The 26,417-nt window shown below is 42.7% G+C and overlaps 1 long non-coding RNA gene and 1 pseudogene across 1 annotated transcript in view; both read left to right on the top strand.

The window, feature by feature from the left end:
• LOC146359279 (uncharacterized) overlaps nucleotides 1-26,191 on the top strand; it is a 220,857-nt gene extending 194,666 nt beyond the window's left edge. Inside the window, exons 4-6 of the long non-coding RNA XR_014786603.1 lie at nucleotides 20,738-20,867; nucleotides 23,936-24,088; nucleotides 24,721-26,191. This is a non-coding gene — a long non-coding RNA (uncharacterized LOC146359279). The remainder of the gene's footprint in view (nucleotides 1-20,737; nucleotides 20,868-23,935; nucleotides 24,089-24,720) is intronic.
• Nucleotides 15,743-15,858, top strand: LOC146359280 (U2 spliceosomal RNA; annotated as a pseudogene).
• Nucleotides 26,192-26,417: the final 226 nt, after the last annotated feature.

Here is a 26,417-nt window from a genome sequence, read left to right as displayed (position 1 = left end):
TTGATTGCACTGTGATCACTGTTCCCAACTGGTTCAACAATACTCACATTTTGCATCTGGTCCTGGTCAGGGTTAAACCCAGGTTTGCCTCCCCTCTGGTTGGTTCTTTGACCACCTTTTCTAGGTCACAGTTGGTTAGGGTATCAAGAAATATTATCTCTCTGTCAAGACTGGAACATACATTTATCCAGTCTATGTGAAGTTAACTGAAGTAACCCATTACTGCAACACATTCCCCTTCGAATGCGTCCCTGATTTCTACAAGAGGGATAACATATTCACTGGATGTGATCCATGCATGCCAAAGTCTGCTATAAAAGGCTCACCCTGCCAACAAAACCCTACAGTCTACCTCCAGAATCCAGGGTGGTGCTTGTGGTAAATTTTGCTAGATCAGCTGTATGTGTGCATCGTATGACAGACAGTTGGTGCTGTCAGCTTTGACTGCCTTGATAGCCTATTTGAAAAGTTGAATGTAGGCCTCTACTATAAGCGATTTGCACCAAGAAACCACGCAGCCTCCTGCTCCGCATGGGGATCTGTGGCTGGTGACTACTGTGTGAAATGGACTCAGTTAACACAGGAAGAATTTCAGCAGGAAATTGTCAAACAGGAAAAGACAGCATTTATTGTTGATGACATAAACTTTATGCTAATCCTTTTCAATACTTACCATTAAAATACACAATAGTTCAATAAAGCCATTTGTTCCTAAAATACAGGAGGCAGTTACATTTCTAATTTGTTTTCTTCACCATAAGCTTCTGCAGTCCATGAACTGACTCGTCAGCAAACATCTTAATGGTGTCATAATAAAGTAACAGGGTTATGACTATCCTTACTAATAGAAAATCATCCATCGTATCACTTGCAAACCCAGGGCTATTTAATAACGCAATTATACCTAATTAAGATACAGTGGCTCATACACCAGTAATGTAACTATTCTGGCTTCTGTTGAAACAGATAATGAGACTATTCCCCATCAACTGTTTCAGTAATTACCACATTGTTAATGAATGGTACTGTGTGTACATATTTGTCCCATACATGTCTAATTACAGTGGCCACTGACCGATAATTTTCCATGTACTTCCTTGCACGTAGTGCAGTGTGAAGGTCAATAACAGGATTGTATATCATCCTAACTGGTCACAAACAACTAATAAATAGAAGGCTTCAGAACATTCCATCTCTGCCCATTTCTTGCATCTAAGAAAGAAGAAAGACAAACTAGATGTTGCATTATTCACATTGTTTGGCCTTGTCTGTTTTTTAAAATTATTATTTAAAAAAACAGGAACAAATAGCTGATGGATGTGTGTGTAGACTGGGACTGGGAAATGTGGGGAGGGGCTTTAACCCTTTGTCCCCACCACTGTCCTTGTCTTAATCATAGGGCCCCCTGCATCTGTTATTTGCAATGGGAGGAAAGCTGTCAGTGGCATTTGTGCATAGCAAGTATGCCCCCTCCCTGATTTGGACTGGGACTGTGGTGGCAGCAAAGGGTTAAATTGACCCCAATCTCATGGTCCCAATCAAGCTCAGATCCCACCCCCTGTCCTGCAGCAGCTATTTGTTTTAAAAAGAACACCTAATCATGCAAGACCAAAGGATCGTGAGAGTAACGTCATGTCTCGTTTGGACCTGGTGCCTCACCTTTTAAAGTGGGCATTGGACCGCCCTACCACAAGGCAGGCAGCAGCTTCAGGTGGACAATTTTGGACATGCTGTTGAAGGCAGAAGAGTGGGTGATAGCTTATATCTGATCCATGGGGCACAACATATTTTTCTGGGCAAGATCCACTGAAATGAACAGGAGCTTCACCAGAACCCTTCTGCTGTCTCTCAGCCTAATCTACCTATTGTGAGGGAGAAACAGGGCAACCTCATGGATACCACTTTGAACTCCTTGCAGGTGGAGTGGGGCTACTAATGTAACTGATTAAATGCCAAACACAACTGAGCTGTACCATGGCTCCAGTTTTTCCACTGTCTTTCCTGGAAAATATAGCCAACAAGTTGCAATATCTTGCTAGGGATTTTGACAATGTCCCGTTTCTTTTCCTCTACCAAACCTGCCTTCTCTCATAGCAGCACCCAGGAGGGGGAGAGTTGTTCTGGCAGCCTGCTGAGCATCTTGCTAGGTGAGCTTCTCTCCTAACTTCTCTGAGTGGAGACGATGATGTTGGTTGGGATGATGGAAATGGGAGGGGAGATGTAGGGTGTCTCTACATTAACAGAAAACCCCTCAACCCCACTGGAGCATTTTGCTTCTGTTTCTGTGGTGTGATTAGGATTGGCTCCTTTAGACAACAAACTTGATGTGGAATTGAAGACACCGTTTCTCAGCAGCCTTACTGGGGTTTTCTTGTTATGTAAAGGACCCACAAACTTCCATGAGTGGCCAAACATGAGTACACAATAAATGCCTCATGTAGAAACGGTTGTAGAGTTTCCTTCATAACTTTCTGACCCTAGAACAAATTAATTGTCAGTACTGTCTGTTATTATTTGGTTTAGACTTGTCAGAGATAGATTTTCCAGAGTACTCATTTCCCATTCTGTTGTTGAACCTCACTGAAATGAAAGAATTATGACTGTCTTTTACTGAGTGCCTTCAGTACAGCAACCCTGGAGTGAGCACCAACCTGTTTTACATCAATACCAGCCTCTTTCTTTATGCATTTTATTCAGGCTCTTATTGAGTTTTGTTTTTGCTTAGCCCACATGGGCTTCTGAGCACACAAATAATTTATCTGTACCAACCCTTAAATACGATCATCTCCCCTTGTACACTTTCAAAATAAGAAGGAGCATACGGAGCCTAAGAAGTTTAAGTCGCAACAAATGTTAATTTTTAAAAATAGTATCTGTCCTGTTTCTATGTTCCTAGCAGATGGGATTTTATAACCTTTAGGATTAGGCATGCATCTTTGACTCAGATATTATATTTTATATAACACTCAAACTCTGGCTTGCTAACAAATGATAGAGAAGTGAAAAAGAAAAGTCTCCTAAGGACAGACTTTCACAATGCTTAACCAAGCACCCAAATGATTTATAACAGTGAATGGCAGATCACACTGCGTAGGAAGCTAGCTTATTCTAGCGTGTGAGATCTCACAGCATTGTAAGCCAAGATACAGTTGCTACATATTTTTGTGCTATGGGATTATTTCAATAAAAGGTGCCTCATTCGTTACAGTTCTAAAGGTATATCGCTTTGAACACCTTAGCATATAAAGAGTCAACAGAGCATGAATCTGGAATCACATGTCTCATACAGATATATGCTTTTTGTTTTATACAGCTTTACAACTGTTATGAGTCATACTGTGAGGTTTTTTTGGAGGAGGCCAGGGCTAGAGCACTGGGGGGTTGCTGTGCCAGGACCTGTCCTGCCTCTGCTGGCTGTTAAGGAAGCCCTCCAGCAGCGGCCAGGGCTAGAGCGCACGGGGTGTGTGTGTGTGCGTGCCATGTCAAGGACTCTGGCAGTCAGCCCTTGTGTGCATAAAGCACCAGGGTTGACTGCTGGAGTCCTTGGCGTGGAGAGGAGGGTCAGCTTGCACAGCTCGGTGGGTGGGCAGGGTGAGCAGGGAGGCTCGCCAAGCAGGTTCAGGCCGTGTGAGTAGGGGAGGGAGCTCATTGAGCTCCCCCACACCCCAGACGGAGATGGGCCCATCCACCCCTACCTATGGCCTGGCTGGAGTCCACCAGGAAAAGTGCCTTCAGTGTGGTGGCCCCCTTCCTGTGGATCCCCTGCCTTTGGAGGTCAGGCAGGTGCCAACATTGTGTTGCTTCTGGTCCCTCATGAAGACATTGTTATTTTGGGAAGCCTTCATTGAGTGACGAGCCGCATTTTATTAAATTCAGTCTTATCAGAACTTGTTTCTTTTTAAAATGGTTTAATTGTTTTAACAAGGTGGCTTATTCTTTTATCTTTGCTGTTCACTGCTCCAAAAACTTTTGATGTGGAACGGTATATAAATATTGTAAATAGAAGTGACACACAGTAAACTATTTATAGATGCTGCCTTGAGAGGGTCCCACCCTTAAATGTGGCCTAAAAATAATTTTAGATAGATTACAGTCAAGAAATCACAGACACAGATTGCTTTGGTGGCAGCTCCCCCCCCGCACAGCTTCTCTCTCCTTCCCTTTCCACCAGCTCCCTTTCCCAAACTTTGTCACTACTGTTTTCTCTCCTGCTTTACTTTCCAGCATCCCTCCCATTTTCCAAATGTGTGACTGATGAGCAGGAGAACAGTGTGTGTTGAAAAATGAGTAAAAAAGTGGATACAACGATTTATCATATACTAACTGCTTCAAAAATCATGCCATGATGGCTCTAATTATGTGGAGAGCCAGTGTTCATATCTTGTGTGTCTTGCAGCCTCTCAGAAATCCAGGGGAGTGTGTGAGGGAACGTTACAACAGCTGGGTTCCTTGCAAGAGGAAAAAAAGTGGGATATGAATGCCATAAACAAACAAACAAACAAACGGTGCTCTTGGCTCCTAAGAAGGGATGGGTGACAAATTCATTCAGTTTGCATTTCAGTGCGAACTTACTAAATTTACACTTCCAAAACCTAATCATGAACTGGAAAGCTCATGAAAGAATGCCATTGCAATTTGTACATTTCCAAAAGCTGCAATGCAGTTCACACAAAAAACTGATGCACACAAAAAATGTGCACACTTTTTTAAAAAAGTGCACAAAATGTGTGCATTAAAATGTACAAAAAAATCCATGTATTTTTAAAAATGCAGTTAAAAATACTTTATTCATTGGGAAAGTGCTTTAAAAGTGCATAAATTTGCAAAAGTGTGTACAAAAATGTGCACAATTTAAAAAATGTCCAAAAATCCATATTTTTGAAACATGCGCACAAAATTCTGTACACATTTTTGTGTGGACAGAAACAAAAATGCAATCTAATGCAGAAATGAGAGGAACATAGTTAAAAATGAGATCCTAAGCAAAATTGAGTTGGGCAGTTTTTCCCATCCCTACTCATCAGCTGTATGTGTCTCACATGTCGGGGTCTAGCTATTCTACTGATGCACCACTATAAATTTTCGCATTGAAACTGTGACGACACTGTCAATTGATATCTGGAAATACAGGCAAAAGGGAGCGGGAGAGAGAGAGCTGCATAGGGTTTCCCCCTGGACGCTGGATGGATAGCAAGTGAAGTCTTCAACTGTGCAAACATTTTGTGCCAAAGAAAGTAGTGCATAAAGCGCAGGGGGTTGGACTCGATGGCCTTGTAGGCCCCTTCCAACCCTATGATTCTATGATTCTAATATGATCTTTTTTTTCCCCATCCAATTTTGCCATTTCATCATATCCTTCTGCAAGAGGACAGAGTCACATCTTTTACTTATTTGTAGGGTTGATCCAGGCCTGGTGTTAGCACCTTTGGGATCCCAGCAGGGGCTGCCAGTGCTGCTGCGAGCATCTGTTTAATGTTTTCCACAGTGGGAATGTACAATTGTGCTTTCTAGCCTTCTACTTCTGTCACCATGCAAACCCATGGCTGGGGGTGGGGACTATGCAGAAACCCATGGAAAGCACTTTGCCTATGGTTCCCTTAAACCTGGACCCAGCTCTGAATGGAACAGGTACAGGAGACAGGGTGCAAATACTTCACCAAGGCCTATTGAACAATGTCCATTTCCTCTGACTCCGCCAGGTGTTCTACATTCATTCCATGGTAGTTTGCATGAATGTCCTAAGTAATAGGATTGACATTTCCTGACTCAACGACCAATAAAGTCTCAGCTGGCCTTATGTGAATTACTGTTTCTAACCTGGCTCTTCCATCTGAGCAATTTTTTGTTCTGTGCAGGTTGAATTGTTACAGAATGCCTGAAAGCTCTGCTGAAGCACCAACCTGCCTCCTGGTTGCCAGCCATGAACTGACATTTTATTTTTTTGTTCACTTCACTACCAAAGTGAAACTGATGTGGTGCAGGCCCCCTGTGAAAGAGTTTATGCTTACCTGAATTCTGTGGCTAAAATAAATGTCTCTCTCTCACACTTTATGTATCATCCATTCCACATAATGCAAGTAAAAACTGAATTTGCAATAACCAGATAATGCTAAAATGATGCCATCTGTTCTCACTTCAGTAAAAACTAATGGAACAGAGTTACTAGTTCAGTATGGGATGCTAGCTGTAGAAGATTCTGGGATTACTTTTCCAGACAGGTAAATAAAGGGTTAGAATTCACAACAGAAAAATAAATCATTCTTGTGCTCTTCAGTTGTTCCTTCAAAGCAATAAGAATGTGTTCAAGAGGACAGATTCATTGCTCATTTGCAGCCCAGTGTGCTGCCATATCCAGCAGAGAGTGTGTTTCTGCTACGGATTCATTACTTTGATTCTTCAGGACAACGGATATAAGAACTAGAAAAAACAGTACTTCTTCCAATGAGGTTTTGAGACAAACCGAACCAAAGTATCATGGCCAAACCTAAAGATATGGCTGCATACCTCTTTGTCCCTGATTACTTGTTTTCTCGAAAGAAAAGCAACCTCAGTGGCTGTGAATTTTATTGGCTGATTGATTGCATTTTTGATTCCCCAATAACAAATGTTCTCTGGGCAGATTACAAATGGTTAAGAGAATAAAATATGATACAATTGGTAAAAAGAATAAAATACAATGCAAAAAACAAAACAAAACAAAAACAAAATAGCAAGCAGGGTAGATATAGATACAGATATAGATATAGATAAAGATACAGATATATAGTAATAACATCCAAAAACCAGGTCCCTAAAATGCCTGGGAGTTTGAGTGGAATACTGGTAGCAGGGGAGACGGCTGCTTAACCTTTTTCTTTCCTCCCATTTCTCTGCTCAAAATCTCTTCCCCGGCTGTTTCCCCATCCAGGAGGGATACACGGTTTCGATAGCCTCTCTAAGGCTGCTTTTTTATTAAAAACAAAAAACAAAACTGTTGTGGTAGGGGAAGAAAGACAAGTAACTGTCTGTAGGGGCCATGCACTCTCCTAAATAAGCAAATGTGGTTATGCTGTATTGGATAGCATGTTGTCTATGACATCACACAAGTCAGTTTTCAAGTGACATTTTAAAATTACATATATGAGTTGAAGAAACAAACTCCAAAGAGCAATGATTTGCAAATAAGAAGCATGTTCTAAATGATGCTTTCTGCTAACCGGCATTGTTTGATAAAAACTTGATGAGATAGTGAGAAAATCCTCAATTCTTAAGCTATCAGAAAGACTAGTTTTAGAGGCACAGTCCGGTTTCATATTGTCTTTTCCCAAATATGCCTTTGCTCAGTACATGACCTAAGGAAAACATTTGGTATCTTCACCACAATAGCTTCTGCATGAACTGCTAGAATAATCTCTCTTATCAAACAGCATCCCCAGCTAAAATAAACTTTGATTACACGGACAATAGGATCTTGTGTGCTTAACAGAAAATCTGGCTTCAGCATCCCATAAGCCTTTTCTGATAGGCTTTTGCTAGCTTCTGAGTCAGACTTGGGACAGCCAAGTCACAAGGTTACATAGGCTTTTATGATCAAATAATATGAGTATACTGCAAATGGAAGTAAATCTAGATCCACAGCCAATGGTATCAATAATATTATGAGCAGTTTATTGCTGGTCTCTTGTATACACTCTTATCTAAAAGTGAAGATAACCCTTTTCTGCTAAAGAACCGAGGGAGACTGGAGCTGTAATAATAGGCCAATGGCAGTAAATGAAATTGAAAATATCTAAACAATAGGACAGCATTCTAAATATAATGACCACATTCCATATTCAAACAACAAAGAAGTGATCATTTCCAGTAGAAGTGGAAACAACAACAAACAACAACAACTAATAAAAATCCACAGAAGAATTGATTTATGGCATTTTGGTTGCAATACTAAGCACCATTACCTGAAGTGAGCCCCACTGAATTCGGTGAGACTTACTTCTGAGTTAAGGTGAATACGATTGTACAGCAAGTCAGTGGGACTTCTGAGTAAACAGACATAGAATCAGGCTACTTCAATTGCTGTATGAAATTGGTATGTTCTATATGACTTTTGTGATCTATGTATTGATATGAGTTTATCCTTCAAATTCAGTTTTTATATGTACCTGTCCCTCAACACAATGGCCACTCTGAAGTTCTTTGCCTTCAGATCTCAGTGTTAGGAGCCAGAGAGAAAATATTTTGTTGTCACTTGTAAAAAAAAAAAAAGTAGATAAACCTGCTGTTTTTCTTCAGAAGTTTCTTCTATAGTTACAGTTGCGATCAACACAGTTGTGCCAACAGGAGTTCTCTTCATTAACAGCCATTGCTAGTGGCCCATGGTGAGGCTTCTCCTGAAGTGGAGATTCTCCAATTCTCACACCATTTCCCTAGCTTCTCTGGGTACTCACATTGACACAAGTCTCTGTGCACATCCATCATGTTATGTTGAATCTCAGCAAAATCTATTCAGCTCTGAGAAATTGCTACTCTCTGCCAGGAATACATGCTGACGGTAGATGCCTCCCTCCCCGCGATATCCTGTTAGTGTCTTCCCTTGGCGGAAAAGGAAACAAACGTTCATGTTGGGAAATATATACGAAATGTAGGTCTGATGTTTTTGTGCCACTCTCCATAACTGAGAGAGAAAAATCCCCAAAGGAAAAAAAAAGAAGCTAAAATCCATATTAGTGGAATAACTTTATTTGGTAACCTCAAAGGTCACAAAATACTGTGCAAGCTTTCGAGTTCTCCAGAACCCTTTGTCAGGCAAGGGGTTCAACAAAGCAAAATGTATGGGGAGGGGAAAAGTGGCTGATGTTAAAGCCATGGAGTGTGCTTTTGGTTTCAGTCTTAAGATGAAAAGTGGGAGTGGGCTGCAGACATTCAAATTAGCCTCTACCAGGTACAGAAATTGTTTCAACTTGCACATGGGATCCTCTCAAGAGTTGCTGGGAAGAAGAAACAAACAGAAATGGTAGATTCCCGATTTTTAAAAGTATAAAATCCAGATGGTTACTCAAAACCACTCCATCCTTAAGTGAAATGCACAGGTTCCTCAGTTGAAACAGAAGTAGAGAGAAATAAGACATTTTTTATGTTGACAAAAAACTGGAGATAATGTCAGATGGTCTACTAGGTAAAAAAAAAAAAAGGCAATGGAAGCTATATGGGGTATTTTTACCTAGTGGTTGGAGGGGGTGTACCCTCAGAGAATCAAGTCCCAGCTTCAGGTGGTATAAGATTACCTTACTTCAGTGTAGGATCCCACTATCGAATGGCATAATGTGGTAACACAGCCACCTTCGCTTTTTGTGTGAGAGAAAAATTTACACATAATGCAGTCTCCCTACTGTTAGAATGACACAACAACTATACTTAGTGCATTCTTTATCAATAGTTCATAAACAAGATGGGTATATGTCTTCCCATTTATTCCCCACTTGTTGCGGGAATGTGGAGACTGATACACAGAGTATGTCATATAGAGCCTGCGTTCATTTTTTGAGGTGGTAACTTTCATGCTAATTCGTTGACATGTTACTGGCAACAAGTGAAATTCTCATAGGTGCCCCCTTTCTAGCTATTCCTCAGAAATATGGGACAAGCTGTGTTCTTATTGCTTGCTCTGTAATTTGTCAGAGAAAGAAGTGAGCTTGTGAAGGAGACAAAAAGATGGAAATGACAGAAGATCTGATGGGGGAGGATGCTTTAGTGGTCAGAGTGTTGGATTGGCTTCTAGCCCCATTTGGCCATGTAGCTCACTGGGTGACTTTGGGCCAGTCATTGACTCTCAGCCCAACCTACCTCACAGGGCTAGTGTGAGGATAAAAAGAAAAGGGGGACTACGTATGCCACCTTTGGCTCCTTGAAGAAAAGGCAGGATATAAATGCATAAATGTAACAAATAAATAAATAGTCTGCATCATTACCTACTTCAAAAGCTTAAAAGAGCAATGGTAAAATCCAAGATAGTTTGCTACTTTAGGTTTGATTTCAGCTTTTTTTGGAGGGGGGGGAAAATGTTTTGGCCATCAATTTGAGAACTTTAGTATTTTCCCATCTTGGTGCAACTGCTCATAATCTGACTGTCAGTGGGATAGAAAACATGGGTTCTTGCTAATTGGATGACGAGCACATAACCCCCCCCCCCAACCTCTTTTGATTCTCTTCCACCTTATCATAAAAGAAGGAATTCAGAACCTTGCTACAATGCCACTACAATGCCAAATCTGCCCTTTTCATTAGCTAGAAGGAAAGGGGGTAGATTAAGGGGATTGCTAATAACCCCCCCCCCCATGATTCTCTGTCGCTTTAAAACTTTCTATTCATTTAGGAAGCAGAAAGCTTTTACAAAATAATGTAATGCAGCATAGCTATTTTGGGCATTTCAGAAGGGAAACAGGTACAGATGTTTTTAATAGCTGCATATTGGGATGTATGGAAGATGATTTGGTGAAACAATATTTTTTCTAACAAAACCCTTGTAATACCAAAACTTGGATCTGAAATTCCAATCTGGCCTAATTTCAGAAAAACCTGAATCAACTAACAATATTGAAACTTCGCATTTATTTTAGATTCTCCAACAAGGCAATGTGGAATTTGTAGTGTATGAGTACTGCTCTTGATCCTGTACTATTTTGTGATCACTCATCTTTGTTCATCAGGTTTTACTACGTATTGTAAATTATTCATAATGCTATTAAATGAACACAGTATTTTATAAAACACAGTGAAGTTGCTGACCCTTTCTTTGCTACTATTTTCTATGTAATGAATGATTTATGAACTCACTATCTGACCTGGAGACTGGATTTACTTGGACTAGGCCCAAAGTCACATACAATGTGACAAATGCTGATGTCCTTAACGTTGCTGTCACACCTGAATGCACCTCAGGATTGTTGATTCTCCATACTCTGGCAGCCTCACAGCCCTCACTCTCAGAGATAGCTCAGAAGAAAGGTGGCAGCTGACTTCTGCGCAAAATCCTGGTCACACAAATAATCTACAGGTATAAGTGGCCCAATGTCAGGGGAAATAGCTCACCTCAAATTGTGACCTGGACATCAGTTTTCCAATTAATGAAAGAGAACATGTGTTCTTCTGTGAGTGAGTTCTCCAACATTAGACTGTTCACAAAAGTAGACTGCTTGTTGTGTGAGCAGTTTGCTTGGGAATGGCTACAAGCATATAATTAAAAACTGACCAAAGTTGCAACTTGGGAATAAGTCTGATAGAATTCACTGGCACTTATGTCTGAGTAGCCATGCTTACGGTTGAGCAGTATATCCCAAATTTATTTATACAAGGACTGTTTAACGTATTTTTCTCAACATCTACCTACACTGATGGATATACCCTCTATATCCACTGTAGCTTCTGTCTGATATATGCAGCTTACGTATTCTTCTCTTTGGCAGGAATCTGAGGGCCTTTGCTTTTCTGCTTGGTGGTTTAGGCTACAGGTCAGTTACCACATGCCATCTCCTGCTTAGCTCGGTGATATTATGATAAACTTTGACATCTGAAGGATAGAAACATTACATTCTGAATATAGTACTGGAAATCTGAATATACAACCAGCTTCTTTGGCAGTGTGGAAGTCTGGAGGATATCTATCTATCTATCTATCTATCTATCTATCTATGCTTTCTAACAGGCCAGTTTACACTGGAAAGAGCTGAAAGAGAGCACCATGGATTATAAATATGAACAGTGACTGACCTAGCATCATTTTACCAAAGGTCTTGGGTCTCACCCAAGCCTTCAGTTCCTTTGATCAAACATCTTCAAGTTTTTGCGATCAAACATCTTTTGGATCTACTAGGCCTGCAATCTTAGAAAGGAAAGAAAGAAAGGGAAAGAAAAGCCAACATTAAAGGGAAAATGCTGAGGAAGCTACATACTCATCTCATCCGATGCTAATTGCTCATTATCCTTCCTAGCAAAATAGAAGTCCCCGAAGGTAAATAATTAAAAATTAATCAAACTAGTTAATTCAGAAACTCCATAATAACTTAGTCACAAATGTATTATTTTTCAAGCGATGTTAATGGTATTTGTTTCATCTGACCTTTTCTGTAGTTAGCATATCTGGCGTTGTAATAATTCCTTTTTGGAGGGATGTATTCCAATAATAGTCAGTTGCTGGTGACTAGAATGATGGCATGCAACTTTTCTTTTGTCAGTTCAGTTTTAGGCTATTTGGCAGCTGAATGGATGCTAATGCTTAAGAATTTAGAAAATAAAACTCCTTGATGCTTAGAATGGTTGGTTTCACATTGGTTTTTTAGATAGTCAGAAGTTGATACTGGCCTGGTTCGCACGTAATAAGAAGGGTGAATTTCCTCATGGGTTTTTTTGTTGTGGTGGCGGCCATTATTTTAAATATTCAGGGTGCGATGAGGGTGCACTATAGCTTCTTGTTATGTGCAAACCTGGTGAGGGTGGGTTATTGGTAGGGATGTTGGTAGAATCCCATTGGGGGGTGGAGCTCAGTGAGCTTTTGTCAGCTCGGCCCCCTGGACTCCATTTTGTCTTCCACCAGCTGGCCCAACTCAGCATGCAATGAGTCAGACCAGCTGGTGGAATTTCCATAAATTAGTATTTTTTGTGAAAAAGAACATTTGCAGAAATTTCAGCTGTAAATTGCAAAAATTTGCAAAAATTGCAGCCATAATTTGCACAAAAGCAAGCCAAGTCGGGTGTACTGTGGAAGTCCGGTGAGCCCCCAAAGGGCCAGATTTCCCAGCAAGAGACATCCCTAGTTGTTGGTAGGGATGTTAGAGAAATTCGCCGCAGATTCAAATGGACTCAAATGATTCCAAAGAATCCGGCCTCTGGAATCTGCGCCGGATCGGCCCCACTTACCTCCACTCCAGGAAGCTTCCGTGCGGAATGGCTCCGACTGCTTGCTCCTGGACCTGTCCCGTTCTCCTCTGCGCCGATCGCCATTTTAATTTTTTTTTTTTAAATGGCGATTGGTAGGATGTGCCCATAGACTTATACGCAAACTAGAGCCATGAATCTTGTGTATAAGTCTATGGACATATAGACTTAAATGCAAGATTCATGGCTCTAGTTTGCATATAAGTCCATGAGCACATCCTGCCGATCACCATTTTTTTTTAAAAAAAATGGCGATTGGAACGGAGGAGAACGGGATGGGTCCAGCAGGTAAGGGGCCCTCAAGCTGGGCGGCTCTATGAAATCTTCACAGAGTGGAGCTGCTCCAGAGGATTCCAGGAGGGGGAGGAATGGATCGCCTCCTCCCCCAGGCAGATTCCCCATGGGAACGGACGGTGGGGAATCCATACATTCCTAGTTGTTGGGGTCATTGACAAACCACCTGCAACTCTAAAACAGCACATGAGTTCTAGATGGCTTGTCAACCATCCTAACAACTCATCCTTGCCAGGTTCGCACATAACAAGAAGCTGCAGTGGTGGGGGCTTGGATTGGCAATCTGGTGCCCATGGGCGCTGCAAACTAACGTGGCTAACCACCATGGCAAATCATTGTTGCAAACCATGGTGGGCTGCAGTGATCGTGCAAACCAGGTTAGAGTGTCATCACCCTACCCAGGCCCAGATTCCAAGCTTTCCTTACCTCCCCGCCCAAGTCACTAGATCTTTTAGATCTAGAAATAGGAGGGAAAATGTGTAGTATTCTGCCCAATTGTTTAGTGGGAAATGAATTTGTTCCTGCCTCCCATTGTTGTAACCAATAAGCAAAGTCACGGCAGCTAGGAGTGACATGAAAACAGTGATCTCCGTAAAGACAGGAAAGATTAGAATCACAATTTAATTTTCTGGAGATGAAACTCCTTGGTTCATTTTAATGCTATGTTGTTTTCTCTCCGCCAAGGCAGAAGTGAGAGCTACCTATAAAACCACTTTTAGCATAGCTGTGATTGGTCAGCAATGTGTTCATCTGAAAACAAGTGACAGAAAAGATAAAAATGTGTATTCTTTTCGACTCAGGTCTTATCTCATGTTGGGAAAAGTTTTGAGTTTGGGGGGGCTGTTTTTCATTTTTTGCGGGTGCAAGTGCCAATACTGTCCATTATTCCCATATTGCGGGTTGTGAGATTCTGGCTGAGAATGGCGTATGACAACCCTGCAATGTAGTCCACAATTCAGTATACAGGTTAGAGGGGACAGGGGTCTGAATCAGATCTGGATCCCCAGCCAAAATCTTTCATACAAAACACACACTTGAGATAAAATTGCAGCAAAGGTCAATCTACTTACATTTCCACTTCAAGTCACCTCCCAGCCTGAATCCAGTGCTCAGTTCTGTACAGAATGGTCCAATTGCTGGCCAGCAGACAGCTTTTATATATGGATGTGTGCAAACATGTTCCATTTGCAATACCCAACATAAACATAAGCAGGAGGGTAATTTTCAATAAATTTTTGCAATTCCCTGAGCTTGCATTTGTGTTCAAATGTGCTCACTTCTGAAAATGCACATTTCCTCACAAAACCACATTTAGATAACTTTAACCTATGGGGGGAAGTGCTCATTCAGGGTGCGTGCTTGGAAATGTGCATATATTTTGTGTTTGAAAATGCACACTTTTGCTGTTCAAAGAAAAAAAGAGATGCGCACATTCAGGAGTGACAATGAGGTGAGACGAACGCCAAGGTGGAAAACAGAGAACCTGGACAAGCTTGAACATTGCTTGTTTTCCCACCAGGAACCTTATATATGTTTAAAAACTAAAACAAAGTATCAAAAATTTCACACAAAATTAGAATAAGAAAGAGCATGAACACCTATCTTTTATGGCTACCTTTAATTTGAGGGGAGACATGTTGTAGTGCTAAAATCTATACTAAAATCCTGGATTTCTCCATTGTTTTCCATGGGCAGCTGTCACTTCCTCCCAGGGGAGGCCCCAAATAGCTTCCAAAGTAGGGGTGTGGGAGGAATCCATGGGGGTGGGGCTGGAGCTCAGTGAGCTTTTTCTGGCTCAACCCCCTGGACTCCAACCTGACACCTGCCAGCTGGCCCAACTCAGTACAAAGAGCGTCAGGCCAGCTGGTGGATATTACTTCTTTGTACTGCAGCATTGGCAGGGTGGGAGGGGAGTGCCATGGGCAGTGCAACACTCTGTCTCTCCCTGCCAGTGCCAACACCGGCTGGGAGAGAGGAAGGGTTGTGCAGTGGCAGCAGCATGGCGGTAGGAGGGGAGGGGAGCGCCATGCCACTCCTCTCCCACTTTGTTGCTGCTGCTGCTGCCATGCAACCCTCCCTCTCTCCCTGCCACTGTCAGCCCCCAGCCTGGAGAGCCCACTCCTTACCTTTCTGATGCGTGGGGGCTCTCCAGGTTGGGGGCTGGCAACAGCAGGGAGAGAGGGAAGGTTGCACGGTGGCAGGGTTGTAATTTGCACAAATTGTGGCCATAGCTTGCAGAAATGGGGGTTTACAGTGGGGAAAAAAGGAAGAAAGACAAGTTCCTAGATTTCGGGAACAAACCCCTGGCTTGGCTCACAAAGGCAAGCCAAGCCGGGGGTGCCGCAGGAGTCAGTCAGGCCCTAAAAGGGCTGGATTTAGCCATGACGGACATCTTTATTCCAAAATGAACATGGAAGATGGAAAGTGTTTGTGAATCTAATCATTATAAGTCTATGGTGATAGACTTATAATACTTGACCAATCACTTATTGACCAATAAGATGAAGGCACACAATTTCTGACATGCCCCTGCCCCTAGCCCTGTTCTCGGCCTTGGCTAAGATCAAGTGAAGTATCTGTTCTTATCAGTTTAATATCTGATATGTCCTCTATTTGAGGACTATATATTAAATGGATTTTTGGAACTTAAAAAAAAAAGTGGATAAAGTAGCAGTTACGGGAACTCTCGGGGAAAGTGACCATGTTATACTTGAGTTCTTGGCTCTAAAGGAAGCAAAAGTTGAGTGCAGCCAAACACGTACCCTGGATTTTAGGAAAGCCAATTTTAATAAACTCAGAACAATGATCAGTAAGGCCCCATGGCAAGCAACTCTAATGAGAAAAGGAGTCCAAGATGGGTGGGAGTTTAAAAAAAAGGAAATTCTCAAGGCACAATTACAAACCATTTCAACAAGAAAAAAAGGTGGAAGACAACAGAAGAAGCCAGTGTGGCTTCACAAAAAGCTTAGAGATGACCTGAAAACAAAAAAGCACACATATAGGAAGTGGAAGGAAGGCAAAGCTACAAAGGAAGAGTACAGGCAGGTAGCACAGAATTGCAGGGATGGCGTCAGGAAGGCTAAAGCTGAGAACGAGCTGAGGTTAGCGAGGGCTGCTAAAAGCAACAAAAAGGCTTTCTTCAGCTACGTGCATAGTAAAAGACAGAGGAAAGAAATGGTGGTTCAGCTATTAAATAAGGATGGCAAAATGATAACAGATGACAAAGAAAAGGTAGAAGTGCTCAATTGCTACTTTGGCTCAGTCTTCTCCCGAAAGAGGGGCTATGACCCCACTGGCAAAGGCGAAGTACAGGCTGAAGGGGCAGGATTGCAGCTTGAGATCGATAGGCATATGGTCAAGGAACATCTAATTACTTTGAATGAGTTCAAATCTCCATGGCCAGATGAACTGCATCCTAGAGTCATAAAGGAACTGGCAGAAGAACTCTCAGAACCACTGTCTATTCTCTTTGAGAAATCATGGAGGACGGGTGAAGTGCCAGATGACTGGAGAAGGGCTAATGTTGTTCCTATCTTCAAAAAGGGTAAAAAGGAGGAACCTGGGAACTACAGACCAGTCAGGCTGACATCAATCTCTGGGAAAATTCTGGAGCAGATTATAAAGTGATCAATATGTAAGCACCTTGAAAACAATGCAGTATTTACTCGAAGCTAATATGGATTTGTCAAGTACAAATCCTGCCAGATGATTCTGATCTCATTTTTTGATCAGGTGACCTCCCTGGTGGACTGTGGGAATGCTGTAAACATAATATACTTTGACTTCAGCAAAGCTTTCGATGAAGTGCCCCATGATATCCTTAGCAAACTAGCTCAAAGTAGGCTAGATGAAACAAGATCAGGTGGATCCACAGTTGGCTACAGAATCGGACTCAGAGAGCGCTTATCAATGGGATCTTCTCAAACTGGGGAGAGGTAACGAGTGGGGTATCGCAGGGCTCAGTCCTGGGCCCGGTGCTCTTCAACATTTTTATTAATGACTTGGAGGAGGAGGTGCAGGGAATGCTGATCAAATTTGCAGATGACACAAAATTGGGTGGGATAGCTAATACCCTGGAAGACAGAAACAAAATTCAAAGTGATCTTGATAGGCTGGAGTGCTGGGCAGAAAACAGCAGAATGACATTTAATAGGGATAAATGCCAAGTTCTGCATCTAGGAAAAACAAACCAAATGCACAGTTACAAGATGGGGGATACGTGGCTCAACAATACTACAAGCGAGAAGGATCTTGGAATTGTTGTCGATCACAAGCTGAATATGAGCCAACAATGTGATGTGGCTGCAAAAAAGGGCAAATGCTATTTTGGGCTGCATTAATAGAAGCATAGCTTCCAAATCACGTGAGGTACTAGTTTCCCTCTACTCAGCACTGCTTAGGCCTCATCTGGAGTACTGTGTCCAGTTCTGGCCACCACACTTTAAGAAGGATACAGACAAACTGGAGAGGGTTCAGAGGAGGGCAATGAAGATGATCAGGGGACTGGAAACAAAGCCCTATGACGAGAGACTGAAAGAACTGGGCATGTTTAGCCTTGAGAAGAGAAGACTGAGGGGAGATAGGATAGCCCTCTTCAAGTACTTGAAAGGTTGTCACAGAGAGGAAGGCCAGGATCTGTTCTTGATCTTCCCAGAGTGCAGGACACAGAATAATGGGCTCCAGTTACAGGAAGCCAGATTTCGGCTGAACATCAGGAAAAACGTCCTGCCTGTTAGAGCAATATGACAATGGAACCAATTCCCTAGGGAGGTGGTGGGCTCTTCCACACTGGAGGCATTCAAGATGACGCTGGACAGCCACTTGTCAGGGATGCTTTGACTTGGATTCCTGCATTGAGCAAGGGGTTGGATTCAATGGTCTTATAGGCCCCTTCCAACCCTACTATTCTATGATTCTATGATTGTAATCTGAGGTCTTTTGGTCTTCTCAGAGGAGAAGTTACAATAGGATTGATTCTGCTCATTTATGGTGTGGTGTCATCAATATGCGGATGATACGCAGATCTACCTCTCATTCAAATCTTCACCAGGGTTGGCCGAAGAATCCCTGTCCAAATGTCTGGAGACGGTGAGTGGCTGGATGGGGAGGAATAAGCTGAAGCTGAACCCTGACAAGACCGAGGTACTTTTGGTGGGAGACAAGAGGAGGTTGGGGGATGTTGACCTGGTGTTGAATGGGGTACAGCTAGCTACCCTTGAAATTCCAGGTCCGCACCTTGGGGATCATCTTAGACTCCCAGCTGTCCATGGAGGCTCAGGTGTCAGCTGTGAGCCGGACAGCACTGTACCAACTCCATCTGATACGGCCGCTGCGCCCCTACCTTCCTGGCCATCTGCTCCCATCGGTAGTACATGCCCTGGTCTCTTCTTGTTTAGACTACTGTAATGTGCTCTATGTGGGGTTACCCTTGAAGATGGTTTGGAAACTGCAGCTGGTACAGAACGCGGCGGCTCACCTGATTAAAGGCAGCCACCGGTGAGATCACATCACTCCAGTGCTGAAGGAGCTGCACTGGTTACCAGTTGTTTTCCTGGCCAAATTCAAGGTGTTGGTTTTGACCTTTAAAACCCTATATGGTTCCGGCCCAGCCTATCTCAAGGAGCGCCTCCAGCAACACCAGATAGGCCGCTCAACAAGATCAGCCTCGGATGTCCTTCTCTCTGTCCCATCAGCCAGGACAGCTAGACTGGTGGGGACGAGGGAGAGGGCCTTCTCTGAGGTGGACCCCACTCTGTGGAACTCCCTCCCTAGGGAACTCCGCCATGACCCCTCTTTAATGAGATTCTGCCATGCACTATAAACATGGTTGTTCAGGCAGGCATTTGTGGTGGGCTAGGGTAATTTTAGAAATGTGATGTTTTTAATGTTGAATTTTATTGTTTTGAACTGTTTTAATGTTGTACATCGCCCAGAGTGGCTGGGTGACCAGCCAGATGGGCAATTAATAAAGTAAGTAAGTAAGTAAGTAAGTAAGTAAGTAAATAAAAATTATGTGGTGTGGCTGCCTTGATTTTCTGATTCCTAGATGGGCAGAGCAATCCTATGGTCCCTGGGAGAGCATCCCAGGGACCATAGGATATTTCAGAGCTGTACACAACTTGGGATGGGAAATCTGACATTGCAGTTTTCCCCCTTCCCCAGCCTCCTCGCAGCTGCAGCGGAAAGAACTACATCAGCTGCAAGAGCAACCTTGGACAACCTCATAGAAGGCAAAAAGTGGGTGGGGAAGGAAGGGGGGGGAGGAGAGAGGCCAGGATCGGCAGGATCTGATCGCCTCTCCAGCACCCCTCTCTGCCCATTACAAGGAAGTGAGCTAGATAGGCTCAGAGGCTCAGAGTGCTCTATCATGAGCCTAGGATTGCTCCCTAAAATAATTAATTTGAAGGGGAAATATTTCAGGCTCTTTTGTGAGTTCTCAAGTAAGTCTATCGAGTGCTCCGGATATGCCTGTCAATATCAATCCCACACACCCTCCCTTCTTTTTAATCCCAGATCCTAATGCACTCCCATGACCCCCACCCCACACCTAATACATATTAGGTACTAACCTAAAAAAAGAAGAAATATATAATGCAGCCCTCAGAAGAAGAACTCTATTGGGTTGTTCCACTACTGTGTCACAGGAACTACCAGGAAGTTTGTTATGCTGTCCAGCTTCTTCAAAATTGTGTGTGTGCAAATTTGCAAGGTGTGTACAAATTTGCATGGTGTGTACATATGAACATAAAAAGAGCCCTGCTGGGTCAGACCAAGGGTCCACCTAGTCCAGCATTCTGTTCACACAGTGGCCAAACAGATGCCCACAGGAAACCAACACACAGGACATGAGTGCAACAGCACTCTCTCACTCATGTTCCCCAGCAATAGGTGTACATAGGCATACTGCCTCTGATTCTGGAGGTAGCATATAGCCATCAGGACTAGTAGCCATTGATAGTCTTATCCTCCATAACACATAGAAGTATGCCAAAGCTGGTAGCAGTTCTAAAGGTCCTTCATGGGACACAGTGAAGATACTCTCACCATACTGAAGTGGAAACAGCGTGACACTAGCAAGCAACAAGTCAATTTGATAGGGGTAAAACCTGGATGCCATTGAAATTGTGTTCAGGTTGGTCGGAAAACTGAAGGGATGCCAAGGGAAATTGTAGGTAACATATTTCTCGCAAAAAAGATTGGTTGTTTAATAATGCATTTAATACATTGCAGTATTAATATGAGAAATATTTTACTACTGTCTCTGTCTTCACAGCAACCCTTTGGGGAGGATCTGTGTCACTCCAACTACACTGTAGAAAATGTGGCTGAAAGATTGTGTTACAAAATTGGCTAAATGAATTCCTTTGCCAATTCGACATTCCACATCCTGAGCCACAGATTTCTTCAGAAAATACTTCTGCCTCTTTGAATTTCAGTTGACTCCAGTTCCGCTGCTGTTCCTTCGGATATCATTGTTTGCACTCTGCAACTAAAGGCCTCTGTTGTTTCTGCTTGTTTCTGGTTTTGCTTGCAGGTACAATGCATCACTGGTGTCTTGGAAGTATTAGAGGACACACAAGTAAGGAAACCAGACAAGAGAAGAATGTTATAGTCTTTCTCCTGCCAGAACCGAACAGTAACAGGAAACTCCTGACTCCAGGCAGGTACAGCTAAGTCCAGTGCCACCTAGTGATTAATAACACTATCACCACATCCCCCCCTTATGTTTAAATAAATAATAAAATAAATTAATACTGTCAAAATATCTGGGCTTCCAAATAACTTGAACCACAGTAGGTGATGATTTTTAGTAGTAACATTGTTGCCAGTCTTATAAGATGGCTCTGGCAGAGTCTCAGTAGATGAACTTGGGTTTTCCATTTGGCTGTTGTACTTTCTCAGCAATAGGAAGATGTCACAGGTTTCTGGTAAGTATTCCATGTTCAGTCTCAACAGAATATGATTTGGATGTTTCATTTTTTCCTTCTACTGTAGCTGGAGTCTGCCATGTCTTTGCTCCCACAAGTTTGATATAAACTCTCTTTCCTGCTCTAAATGTGATATTTCTTGCACTGAATTACACTTGGTATAGAAAGCTTCATGACTTCTTTTAGCTTGGTAACCTCAAGAGGCAACATTTTCTAGGCCAGGCCATGATGCAGGGTTATTATGCCGAAGGCTACCGGTGCAGGGTATTTGTCATGTACGTTGCCTCAGGAATCTGTGTAAACTTGACTTCTGAAGGCTTAGAGGACACACCAGTTAGGAAGCTAGACAAGACAAGCATTTTATTGCCTTTCCCCATCAAGAATACAACAGACACAGGAAATTCTGCTCTCCATCCATAGATAAATAACTCCAGTGTCACCTAGTGACTAAACTATACAGTGATGTCAGTGATACTATTTACACACTGCCTGGTTCAGACATCACAATAAGCCAGATTACCATGCCTGCTGCTCAATTGCTCCCACTTCGCTCCTCTTGCCTAAAGGCTAAACCAGCCTTCCCAAATGTGGCACCCTCCAGATATTTTGGACTACAACTCCCATCATCTCCAGCCAGCATGGTCATTGGCGCCAGGTTGGGGAAGGCTGAGCTAAACAAATCAGGATCCTCCATCCATGGTTTGTTTATTGTTATATCTGAACTGGGATCTCTGGCTTATTGCTCTCCTAACAAGCCAAAATCATAAGCCAAGAAAAAAGCCTCGTTTATGATTATGGTTTGTTAGGAGAGGAGCAAGCCAGAGATCTTAGTTTGGACATAATGCTATACAAACCACAGATGGCAGTGGTGCAGCGGAGCCAGGGCTCACAGGGAAGCAACACCAGCACTTCTTTATTAGCACGGACACTGATGTACGTCTGCACACAGGAAGTACTTCTCCACAGAGTGCATAGTTAAACTATGGAATTTGCTACCACAAGATGTAGTGATGGGCACCAATTTGGATGGCTTTAAAAGGGGATTAGACAAATTCATGGTGGATAAGCCTATCAATGGGTACTAGTTCTGATTTCTATATGCTACTGCCAGTATCAGAGGCAGTATGCTTCTGTATACCAGTTGCTGGGGAACAAGAACAAGATGGTGTTATTGCACTCATGCCCTACTTGTAGGTTTCTATAGGTGGCTGGTTGGCCATTGTGTGAAGTGAATGCTGAACTAGATAGAACTGTGGTCTGATCCAGTATGGCTCTATGTTCTTGTGATATCATCTGCTGCTGCTACTCTCCCCCTCAGAATTCCCTGTTCCCTTTGAGCTTAGTTGCAATTTTCACAGTAGCTGGGGGGAAATGAATTTTCCTGTAATGCGATGTATTTTGTGTGGCTTGGTCTTGAATGGGCAATGAAGACCCATTAACCGCTCAGAGAGCTTTGGCTATTAGGCCATATTAAAATGTAATAAATTAATGAAAATGGATGAATTAGCTTTAGAAAAGATATGCTCCTGGTGAAGATAAAACTGCTAGAATGGATTTGTTGATATGAATCAACACAGCTGCCTGAATGTTTGGATTCTTCTTGGAGATGTGGCTATGGGGAGGTGTGGCTATAATGAATGCTTGCCCTTCAAAATCTGCCACTACACCACTGATGGATGGAGATTACCTGTGGCTTGTCTACATGGGAGATTTTCTCCAATGCTGCTGTGGCTTAAAGTTGTTAGGGACACATGATGTTGTGACCACTCTGCAGCTACCCCGGAGTTTCCCTGTGGGGAAGCCATATTTTTGCAGCGTACTTGTACTCTGTTGTTTTTCTTTAATTCAGCTCCCCTGTAGTTCAGTTGCTATATCCCCATCCCTCCGCTTTAAATTCGATATGATCAGGGCATTCCTAGGGGTGTGTCTTTCACCTGGCCATGCCCTCAGTAACCTAGGTAACTAGAATAACTAGCCTGCCTTTACAGCACATCAAAGTGCTAGTGCTGTCTTTTGAGCCTTCAGAGTTTCACTGCACTTCTTTTTCACCAATGGGAGTAATTAGCACTTGATTATAATCTATGATTATGCACTTCTCTGATGTCTATGTTACTTAGCTTCTGTGATGTTGTGTGAAGTCATGTCTCTGATGTTGTGAGAAGTCACTTCTCCAGTGTCCTGTAACTTCGCTTCTCTGCGATGCTTGCAGTAAGGGCTTAAGGGCATAAGCCCTTATGTGCATAAGGGCTTAATGCAGTAGAGATCTACTGCTGTCTTGGGATCATGGGACCAGAGAAGCCTGTCATTGTGAGAAGGGAGAAGTTGCCAGAGAAGGAGAAAGGGGGCTTGGAAGCTATAACTCCGCAGCAGTTTGCTAGAATGGGATGAAATTGGGGAGGTGGGATGCTCTTATGGGGAGCCTTCAGATACTGCACTGGATAATTGGGGATTTTGGCTTCTTTATGGAAAAGTGAGCATTTTTCCCATGTATCCTCCATTTTCCACTGTTCTCCTCTTTCCTTTGGCATTAAATAAATCTGCATAAGGGCTTCGTCACAGTAGCGATCTACCACGGTCACAGGATCCACAATAGCAGAGAAGCCTGTCATTATGAGCAGGAAGAAGTGGCTAGAGAAGAAGAAATGTGGGTTGGAGCTAGTACTCCCTGACTGTTTGCTGGAATGGGGCTTATTTGCACTGGTGGGGGGCTCTCATGGGGAGCAAGTATCTATCCTGCCTTTTTAGCACTGTTTCTAGCTTCAGAATTGTGAATTAGTTACTTTCCATTCATAATAATGTTGTAGCAGGGGAGAGCCTGGACAGGGATGGGAAACAAGCCTCTCTCATTGGCTGAGCAGCCCCCGCCAGTTTGATGACGTTCAGTTCTACTTCCGCCATCCAACCTGGAAGTATGTTCCTTTCAAGCACTTTGAACCCAGGAAAAGCAGATTTCTAAGGTACGGTACACTCGACTTTTCTTGCTTCATGTGTCCCTGATGGACCAAAGCTGATTCCATGAAAATCTAGATAATACTCCAACATGCTTCTCATTCTTTTGTCATGAACCTCCCCACCCCCACCCCGGTTTGTTTGAGCACTCCCTCTGTCAAGGGAAGCCAAGCAGGAACATTCAGGCAGTGTGCACCAGGATGCTTGCTCATTAATGGTAAGCCTGCGTTCTCAACAATTCTCACTCACCATGACATGCAAATATGGCTAATGGCTAATGCATACTTATTCTTAAAGCTGGGAAAACTGTACTTGCTCATATATGTTTTGCTGTAAGTCACACTTGATATTGTGAGATTATATGAGATTATGGATGCAAAAAGACTGCAAGAGAGCCTTATGTTGACTGATGTATGCATCACAAGAATAAAAATGTCCACATAGCAGTCATCAAAAGAACAGCATTTTTTATCCAAATTCCACCCCCCCCCCCCCGATGTGGTAGCAACTCTTAACATTAATCTAAGAAAATACATTGTACATCAGAAAGAACCTGTGTGTGATGCAAATGTAAAATTCTAAGGAAGACCTTTCATCTTGTTTGCTGTTTGTTCTGATGGGGCTTTTTGTTGTTGTTTAGGATCACTGCCTTGTTGTGGCAAAGGGGCTTGCGTAACTCAGTGAAGCCATAAGCTATGCCATGCAGGGCCACCCAAGACAGACAGGTCATGGCGGAGAGTTCTGACAAAATGTGGTCCACTGGAGAAGGAAATGGCAACCCACTCCAGTATTCTTGCCAAGAAAACCCCATGGAACGTATCACAAGGCTAAAAGAGATGATGCTGGAAGATTAGCCCCTCAGGTCAGAAGGTGTCCAATATACTACTGGGGAAGAGCAAAGGGAATTTCCAAGTAGCGCCAGAAAGAGTGAAGTGGCTGGGCCAAAGCCGAAAGGACACTCAGCTGTGGATGTGTCTGGTGTTGAAAAGAAAATCCGATGCTGTAAAGAACAATATTGTTTAGGAACCTGGAATGTAAGATCAATGAATCAAGGTAAGCTGGAGGTGGTCAAATATGAGATGGCAAGATTGAACATTGACATCTTGGAAATTGGCGAACTAAAATGGACAAGCATGGGCGAATTTAATTCAGGTGACCATTATATCTATTACTGTGGGCAAGAATCCCTTAGAAGAAATGGAGTAGCACTCATAGTCAACAAAAGGGTGGGAAAAGCAGTACTGGGGTACAATCTCAAAAACGATAGAATGATCTCAGTACAAATCCAAGGCAAACCATTCAACATCACAGTAATTCAAGTCTATGCCCCAACCACCGAGGCCGAAGAAGCTGAGGTTGACCGGTTCTATGAAGACCTACAACACCTTCTAGAACTAACACCAAAAAAAGATGTCCTTTTCATCATAGGGGATTGGAATGCTAAAGTAAGAAGTCAAGAAATAACCAGGATAACAGGCAAGCATGGCCTTTGTGTACAAAATGAAGCAGGACAAAGGCTAATAGAATTTTTGCCAAGAGAACACGCTGATCATAGCAAACACTCTTTTCCAACAGCACAAGAGGTGACTCTACACATGAACATGTGTAGAGTCAATATGACCAGATGGTCAATATTGAAATCAGATTGATTATGTACTTTGCAGCCAAAGATGGAGAAGCTTTATACAGTCAGTAAAAACAAGACCTGGAGCTGACTGTGGCTCAGATCATGAGCTTCTTGTTGCAAAATTTCAGCTGAAATTGAAGAATGTAGGGAAAACCACCAAACCATTCAGGTATGACCTAAATCATATCCCTTATGAATATACAGTGGAGGTGAGGAATAGATTTAAGGAATTAGACCTGATAGACAGAGTGCCTGAGGAACTATGGACAGAGACTGTAACATTGTTCAGGAGGCAGCAACGAAATCCATCCCAAAGAAAAAGAAAAGCAAGAATGCAAAGTGGCTGTTTGATGAGGCTTTACAAGTAGCTGAGGAAAGAAGGGAAGTGAAAAGCAAGGGAGAAAGGGGAAGATACACCCAACTGAATGCAGATTTCCAGAGAATAGCAAGGAGAGACAAGAAGGCCTTCTTAAATGAACAATGCAAAGAAATCAAGGAAAACAATAGAATGGGAAAGACTAGAGATCTCTTCAAGAAAATTGGAGACCTCAAGGGAACGTTTTGTGCAAAGACGGGCATGATAAAGAAGGCAGGGACCCAGCAGAAGCAGATGAAATTAAGAAGAGGTGAAAAGAATACACAGAAGAACTATACAGGAAAGATCTTAATGTCCCTGATAGCCATGATAGTGCAGTCACTGAACGTGAGCT

The sequence above is a fragment of the Heloderma suspectum genome, chromosome 1 (assembly GCF_057233095.1).
Source record: "Heloderma suspectum isolate Gila_16-S chromosome 1, 16-S_ref, whole genome shotgun sequence".
NCBI lineage: Eukaryota > Metazoa > Chordata > Lepidosauria > Squamata > Helodermatidae > Heloderma > Heloderma suspectum.
The sequence above is the reverse complement of the archived record's forward strand: the minus strand, read 5'-3'. Positions and strand labels throughout refer to the sequence as shown.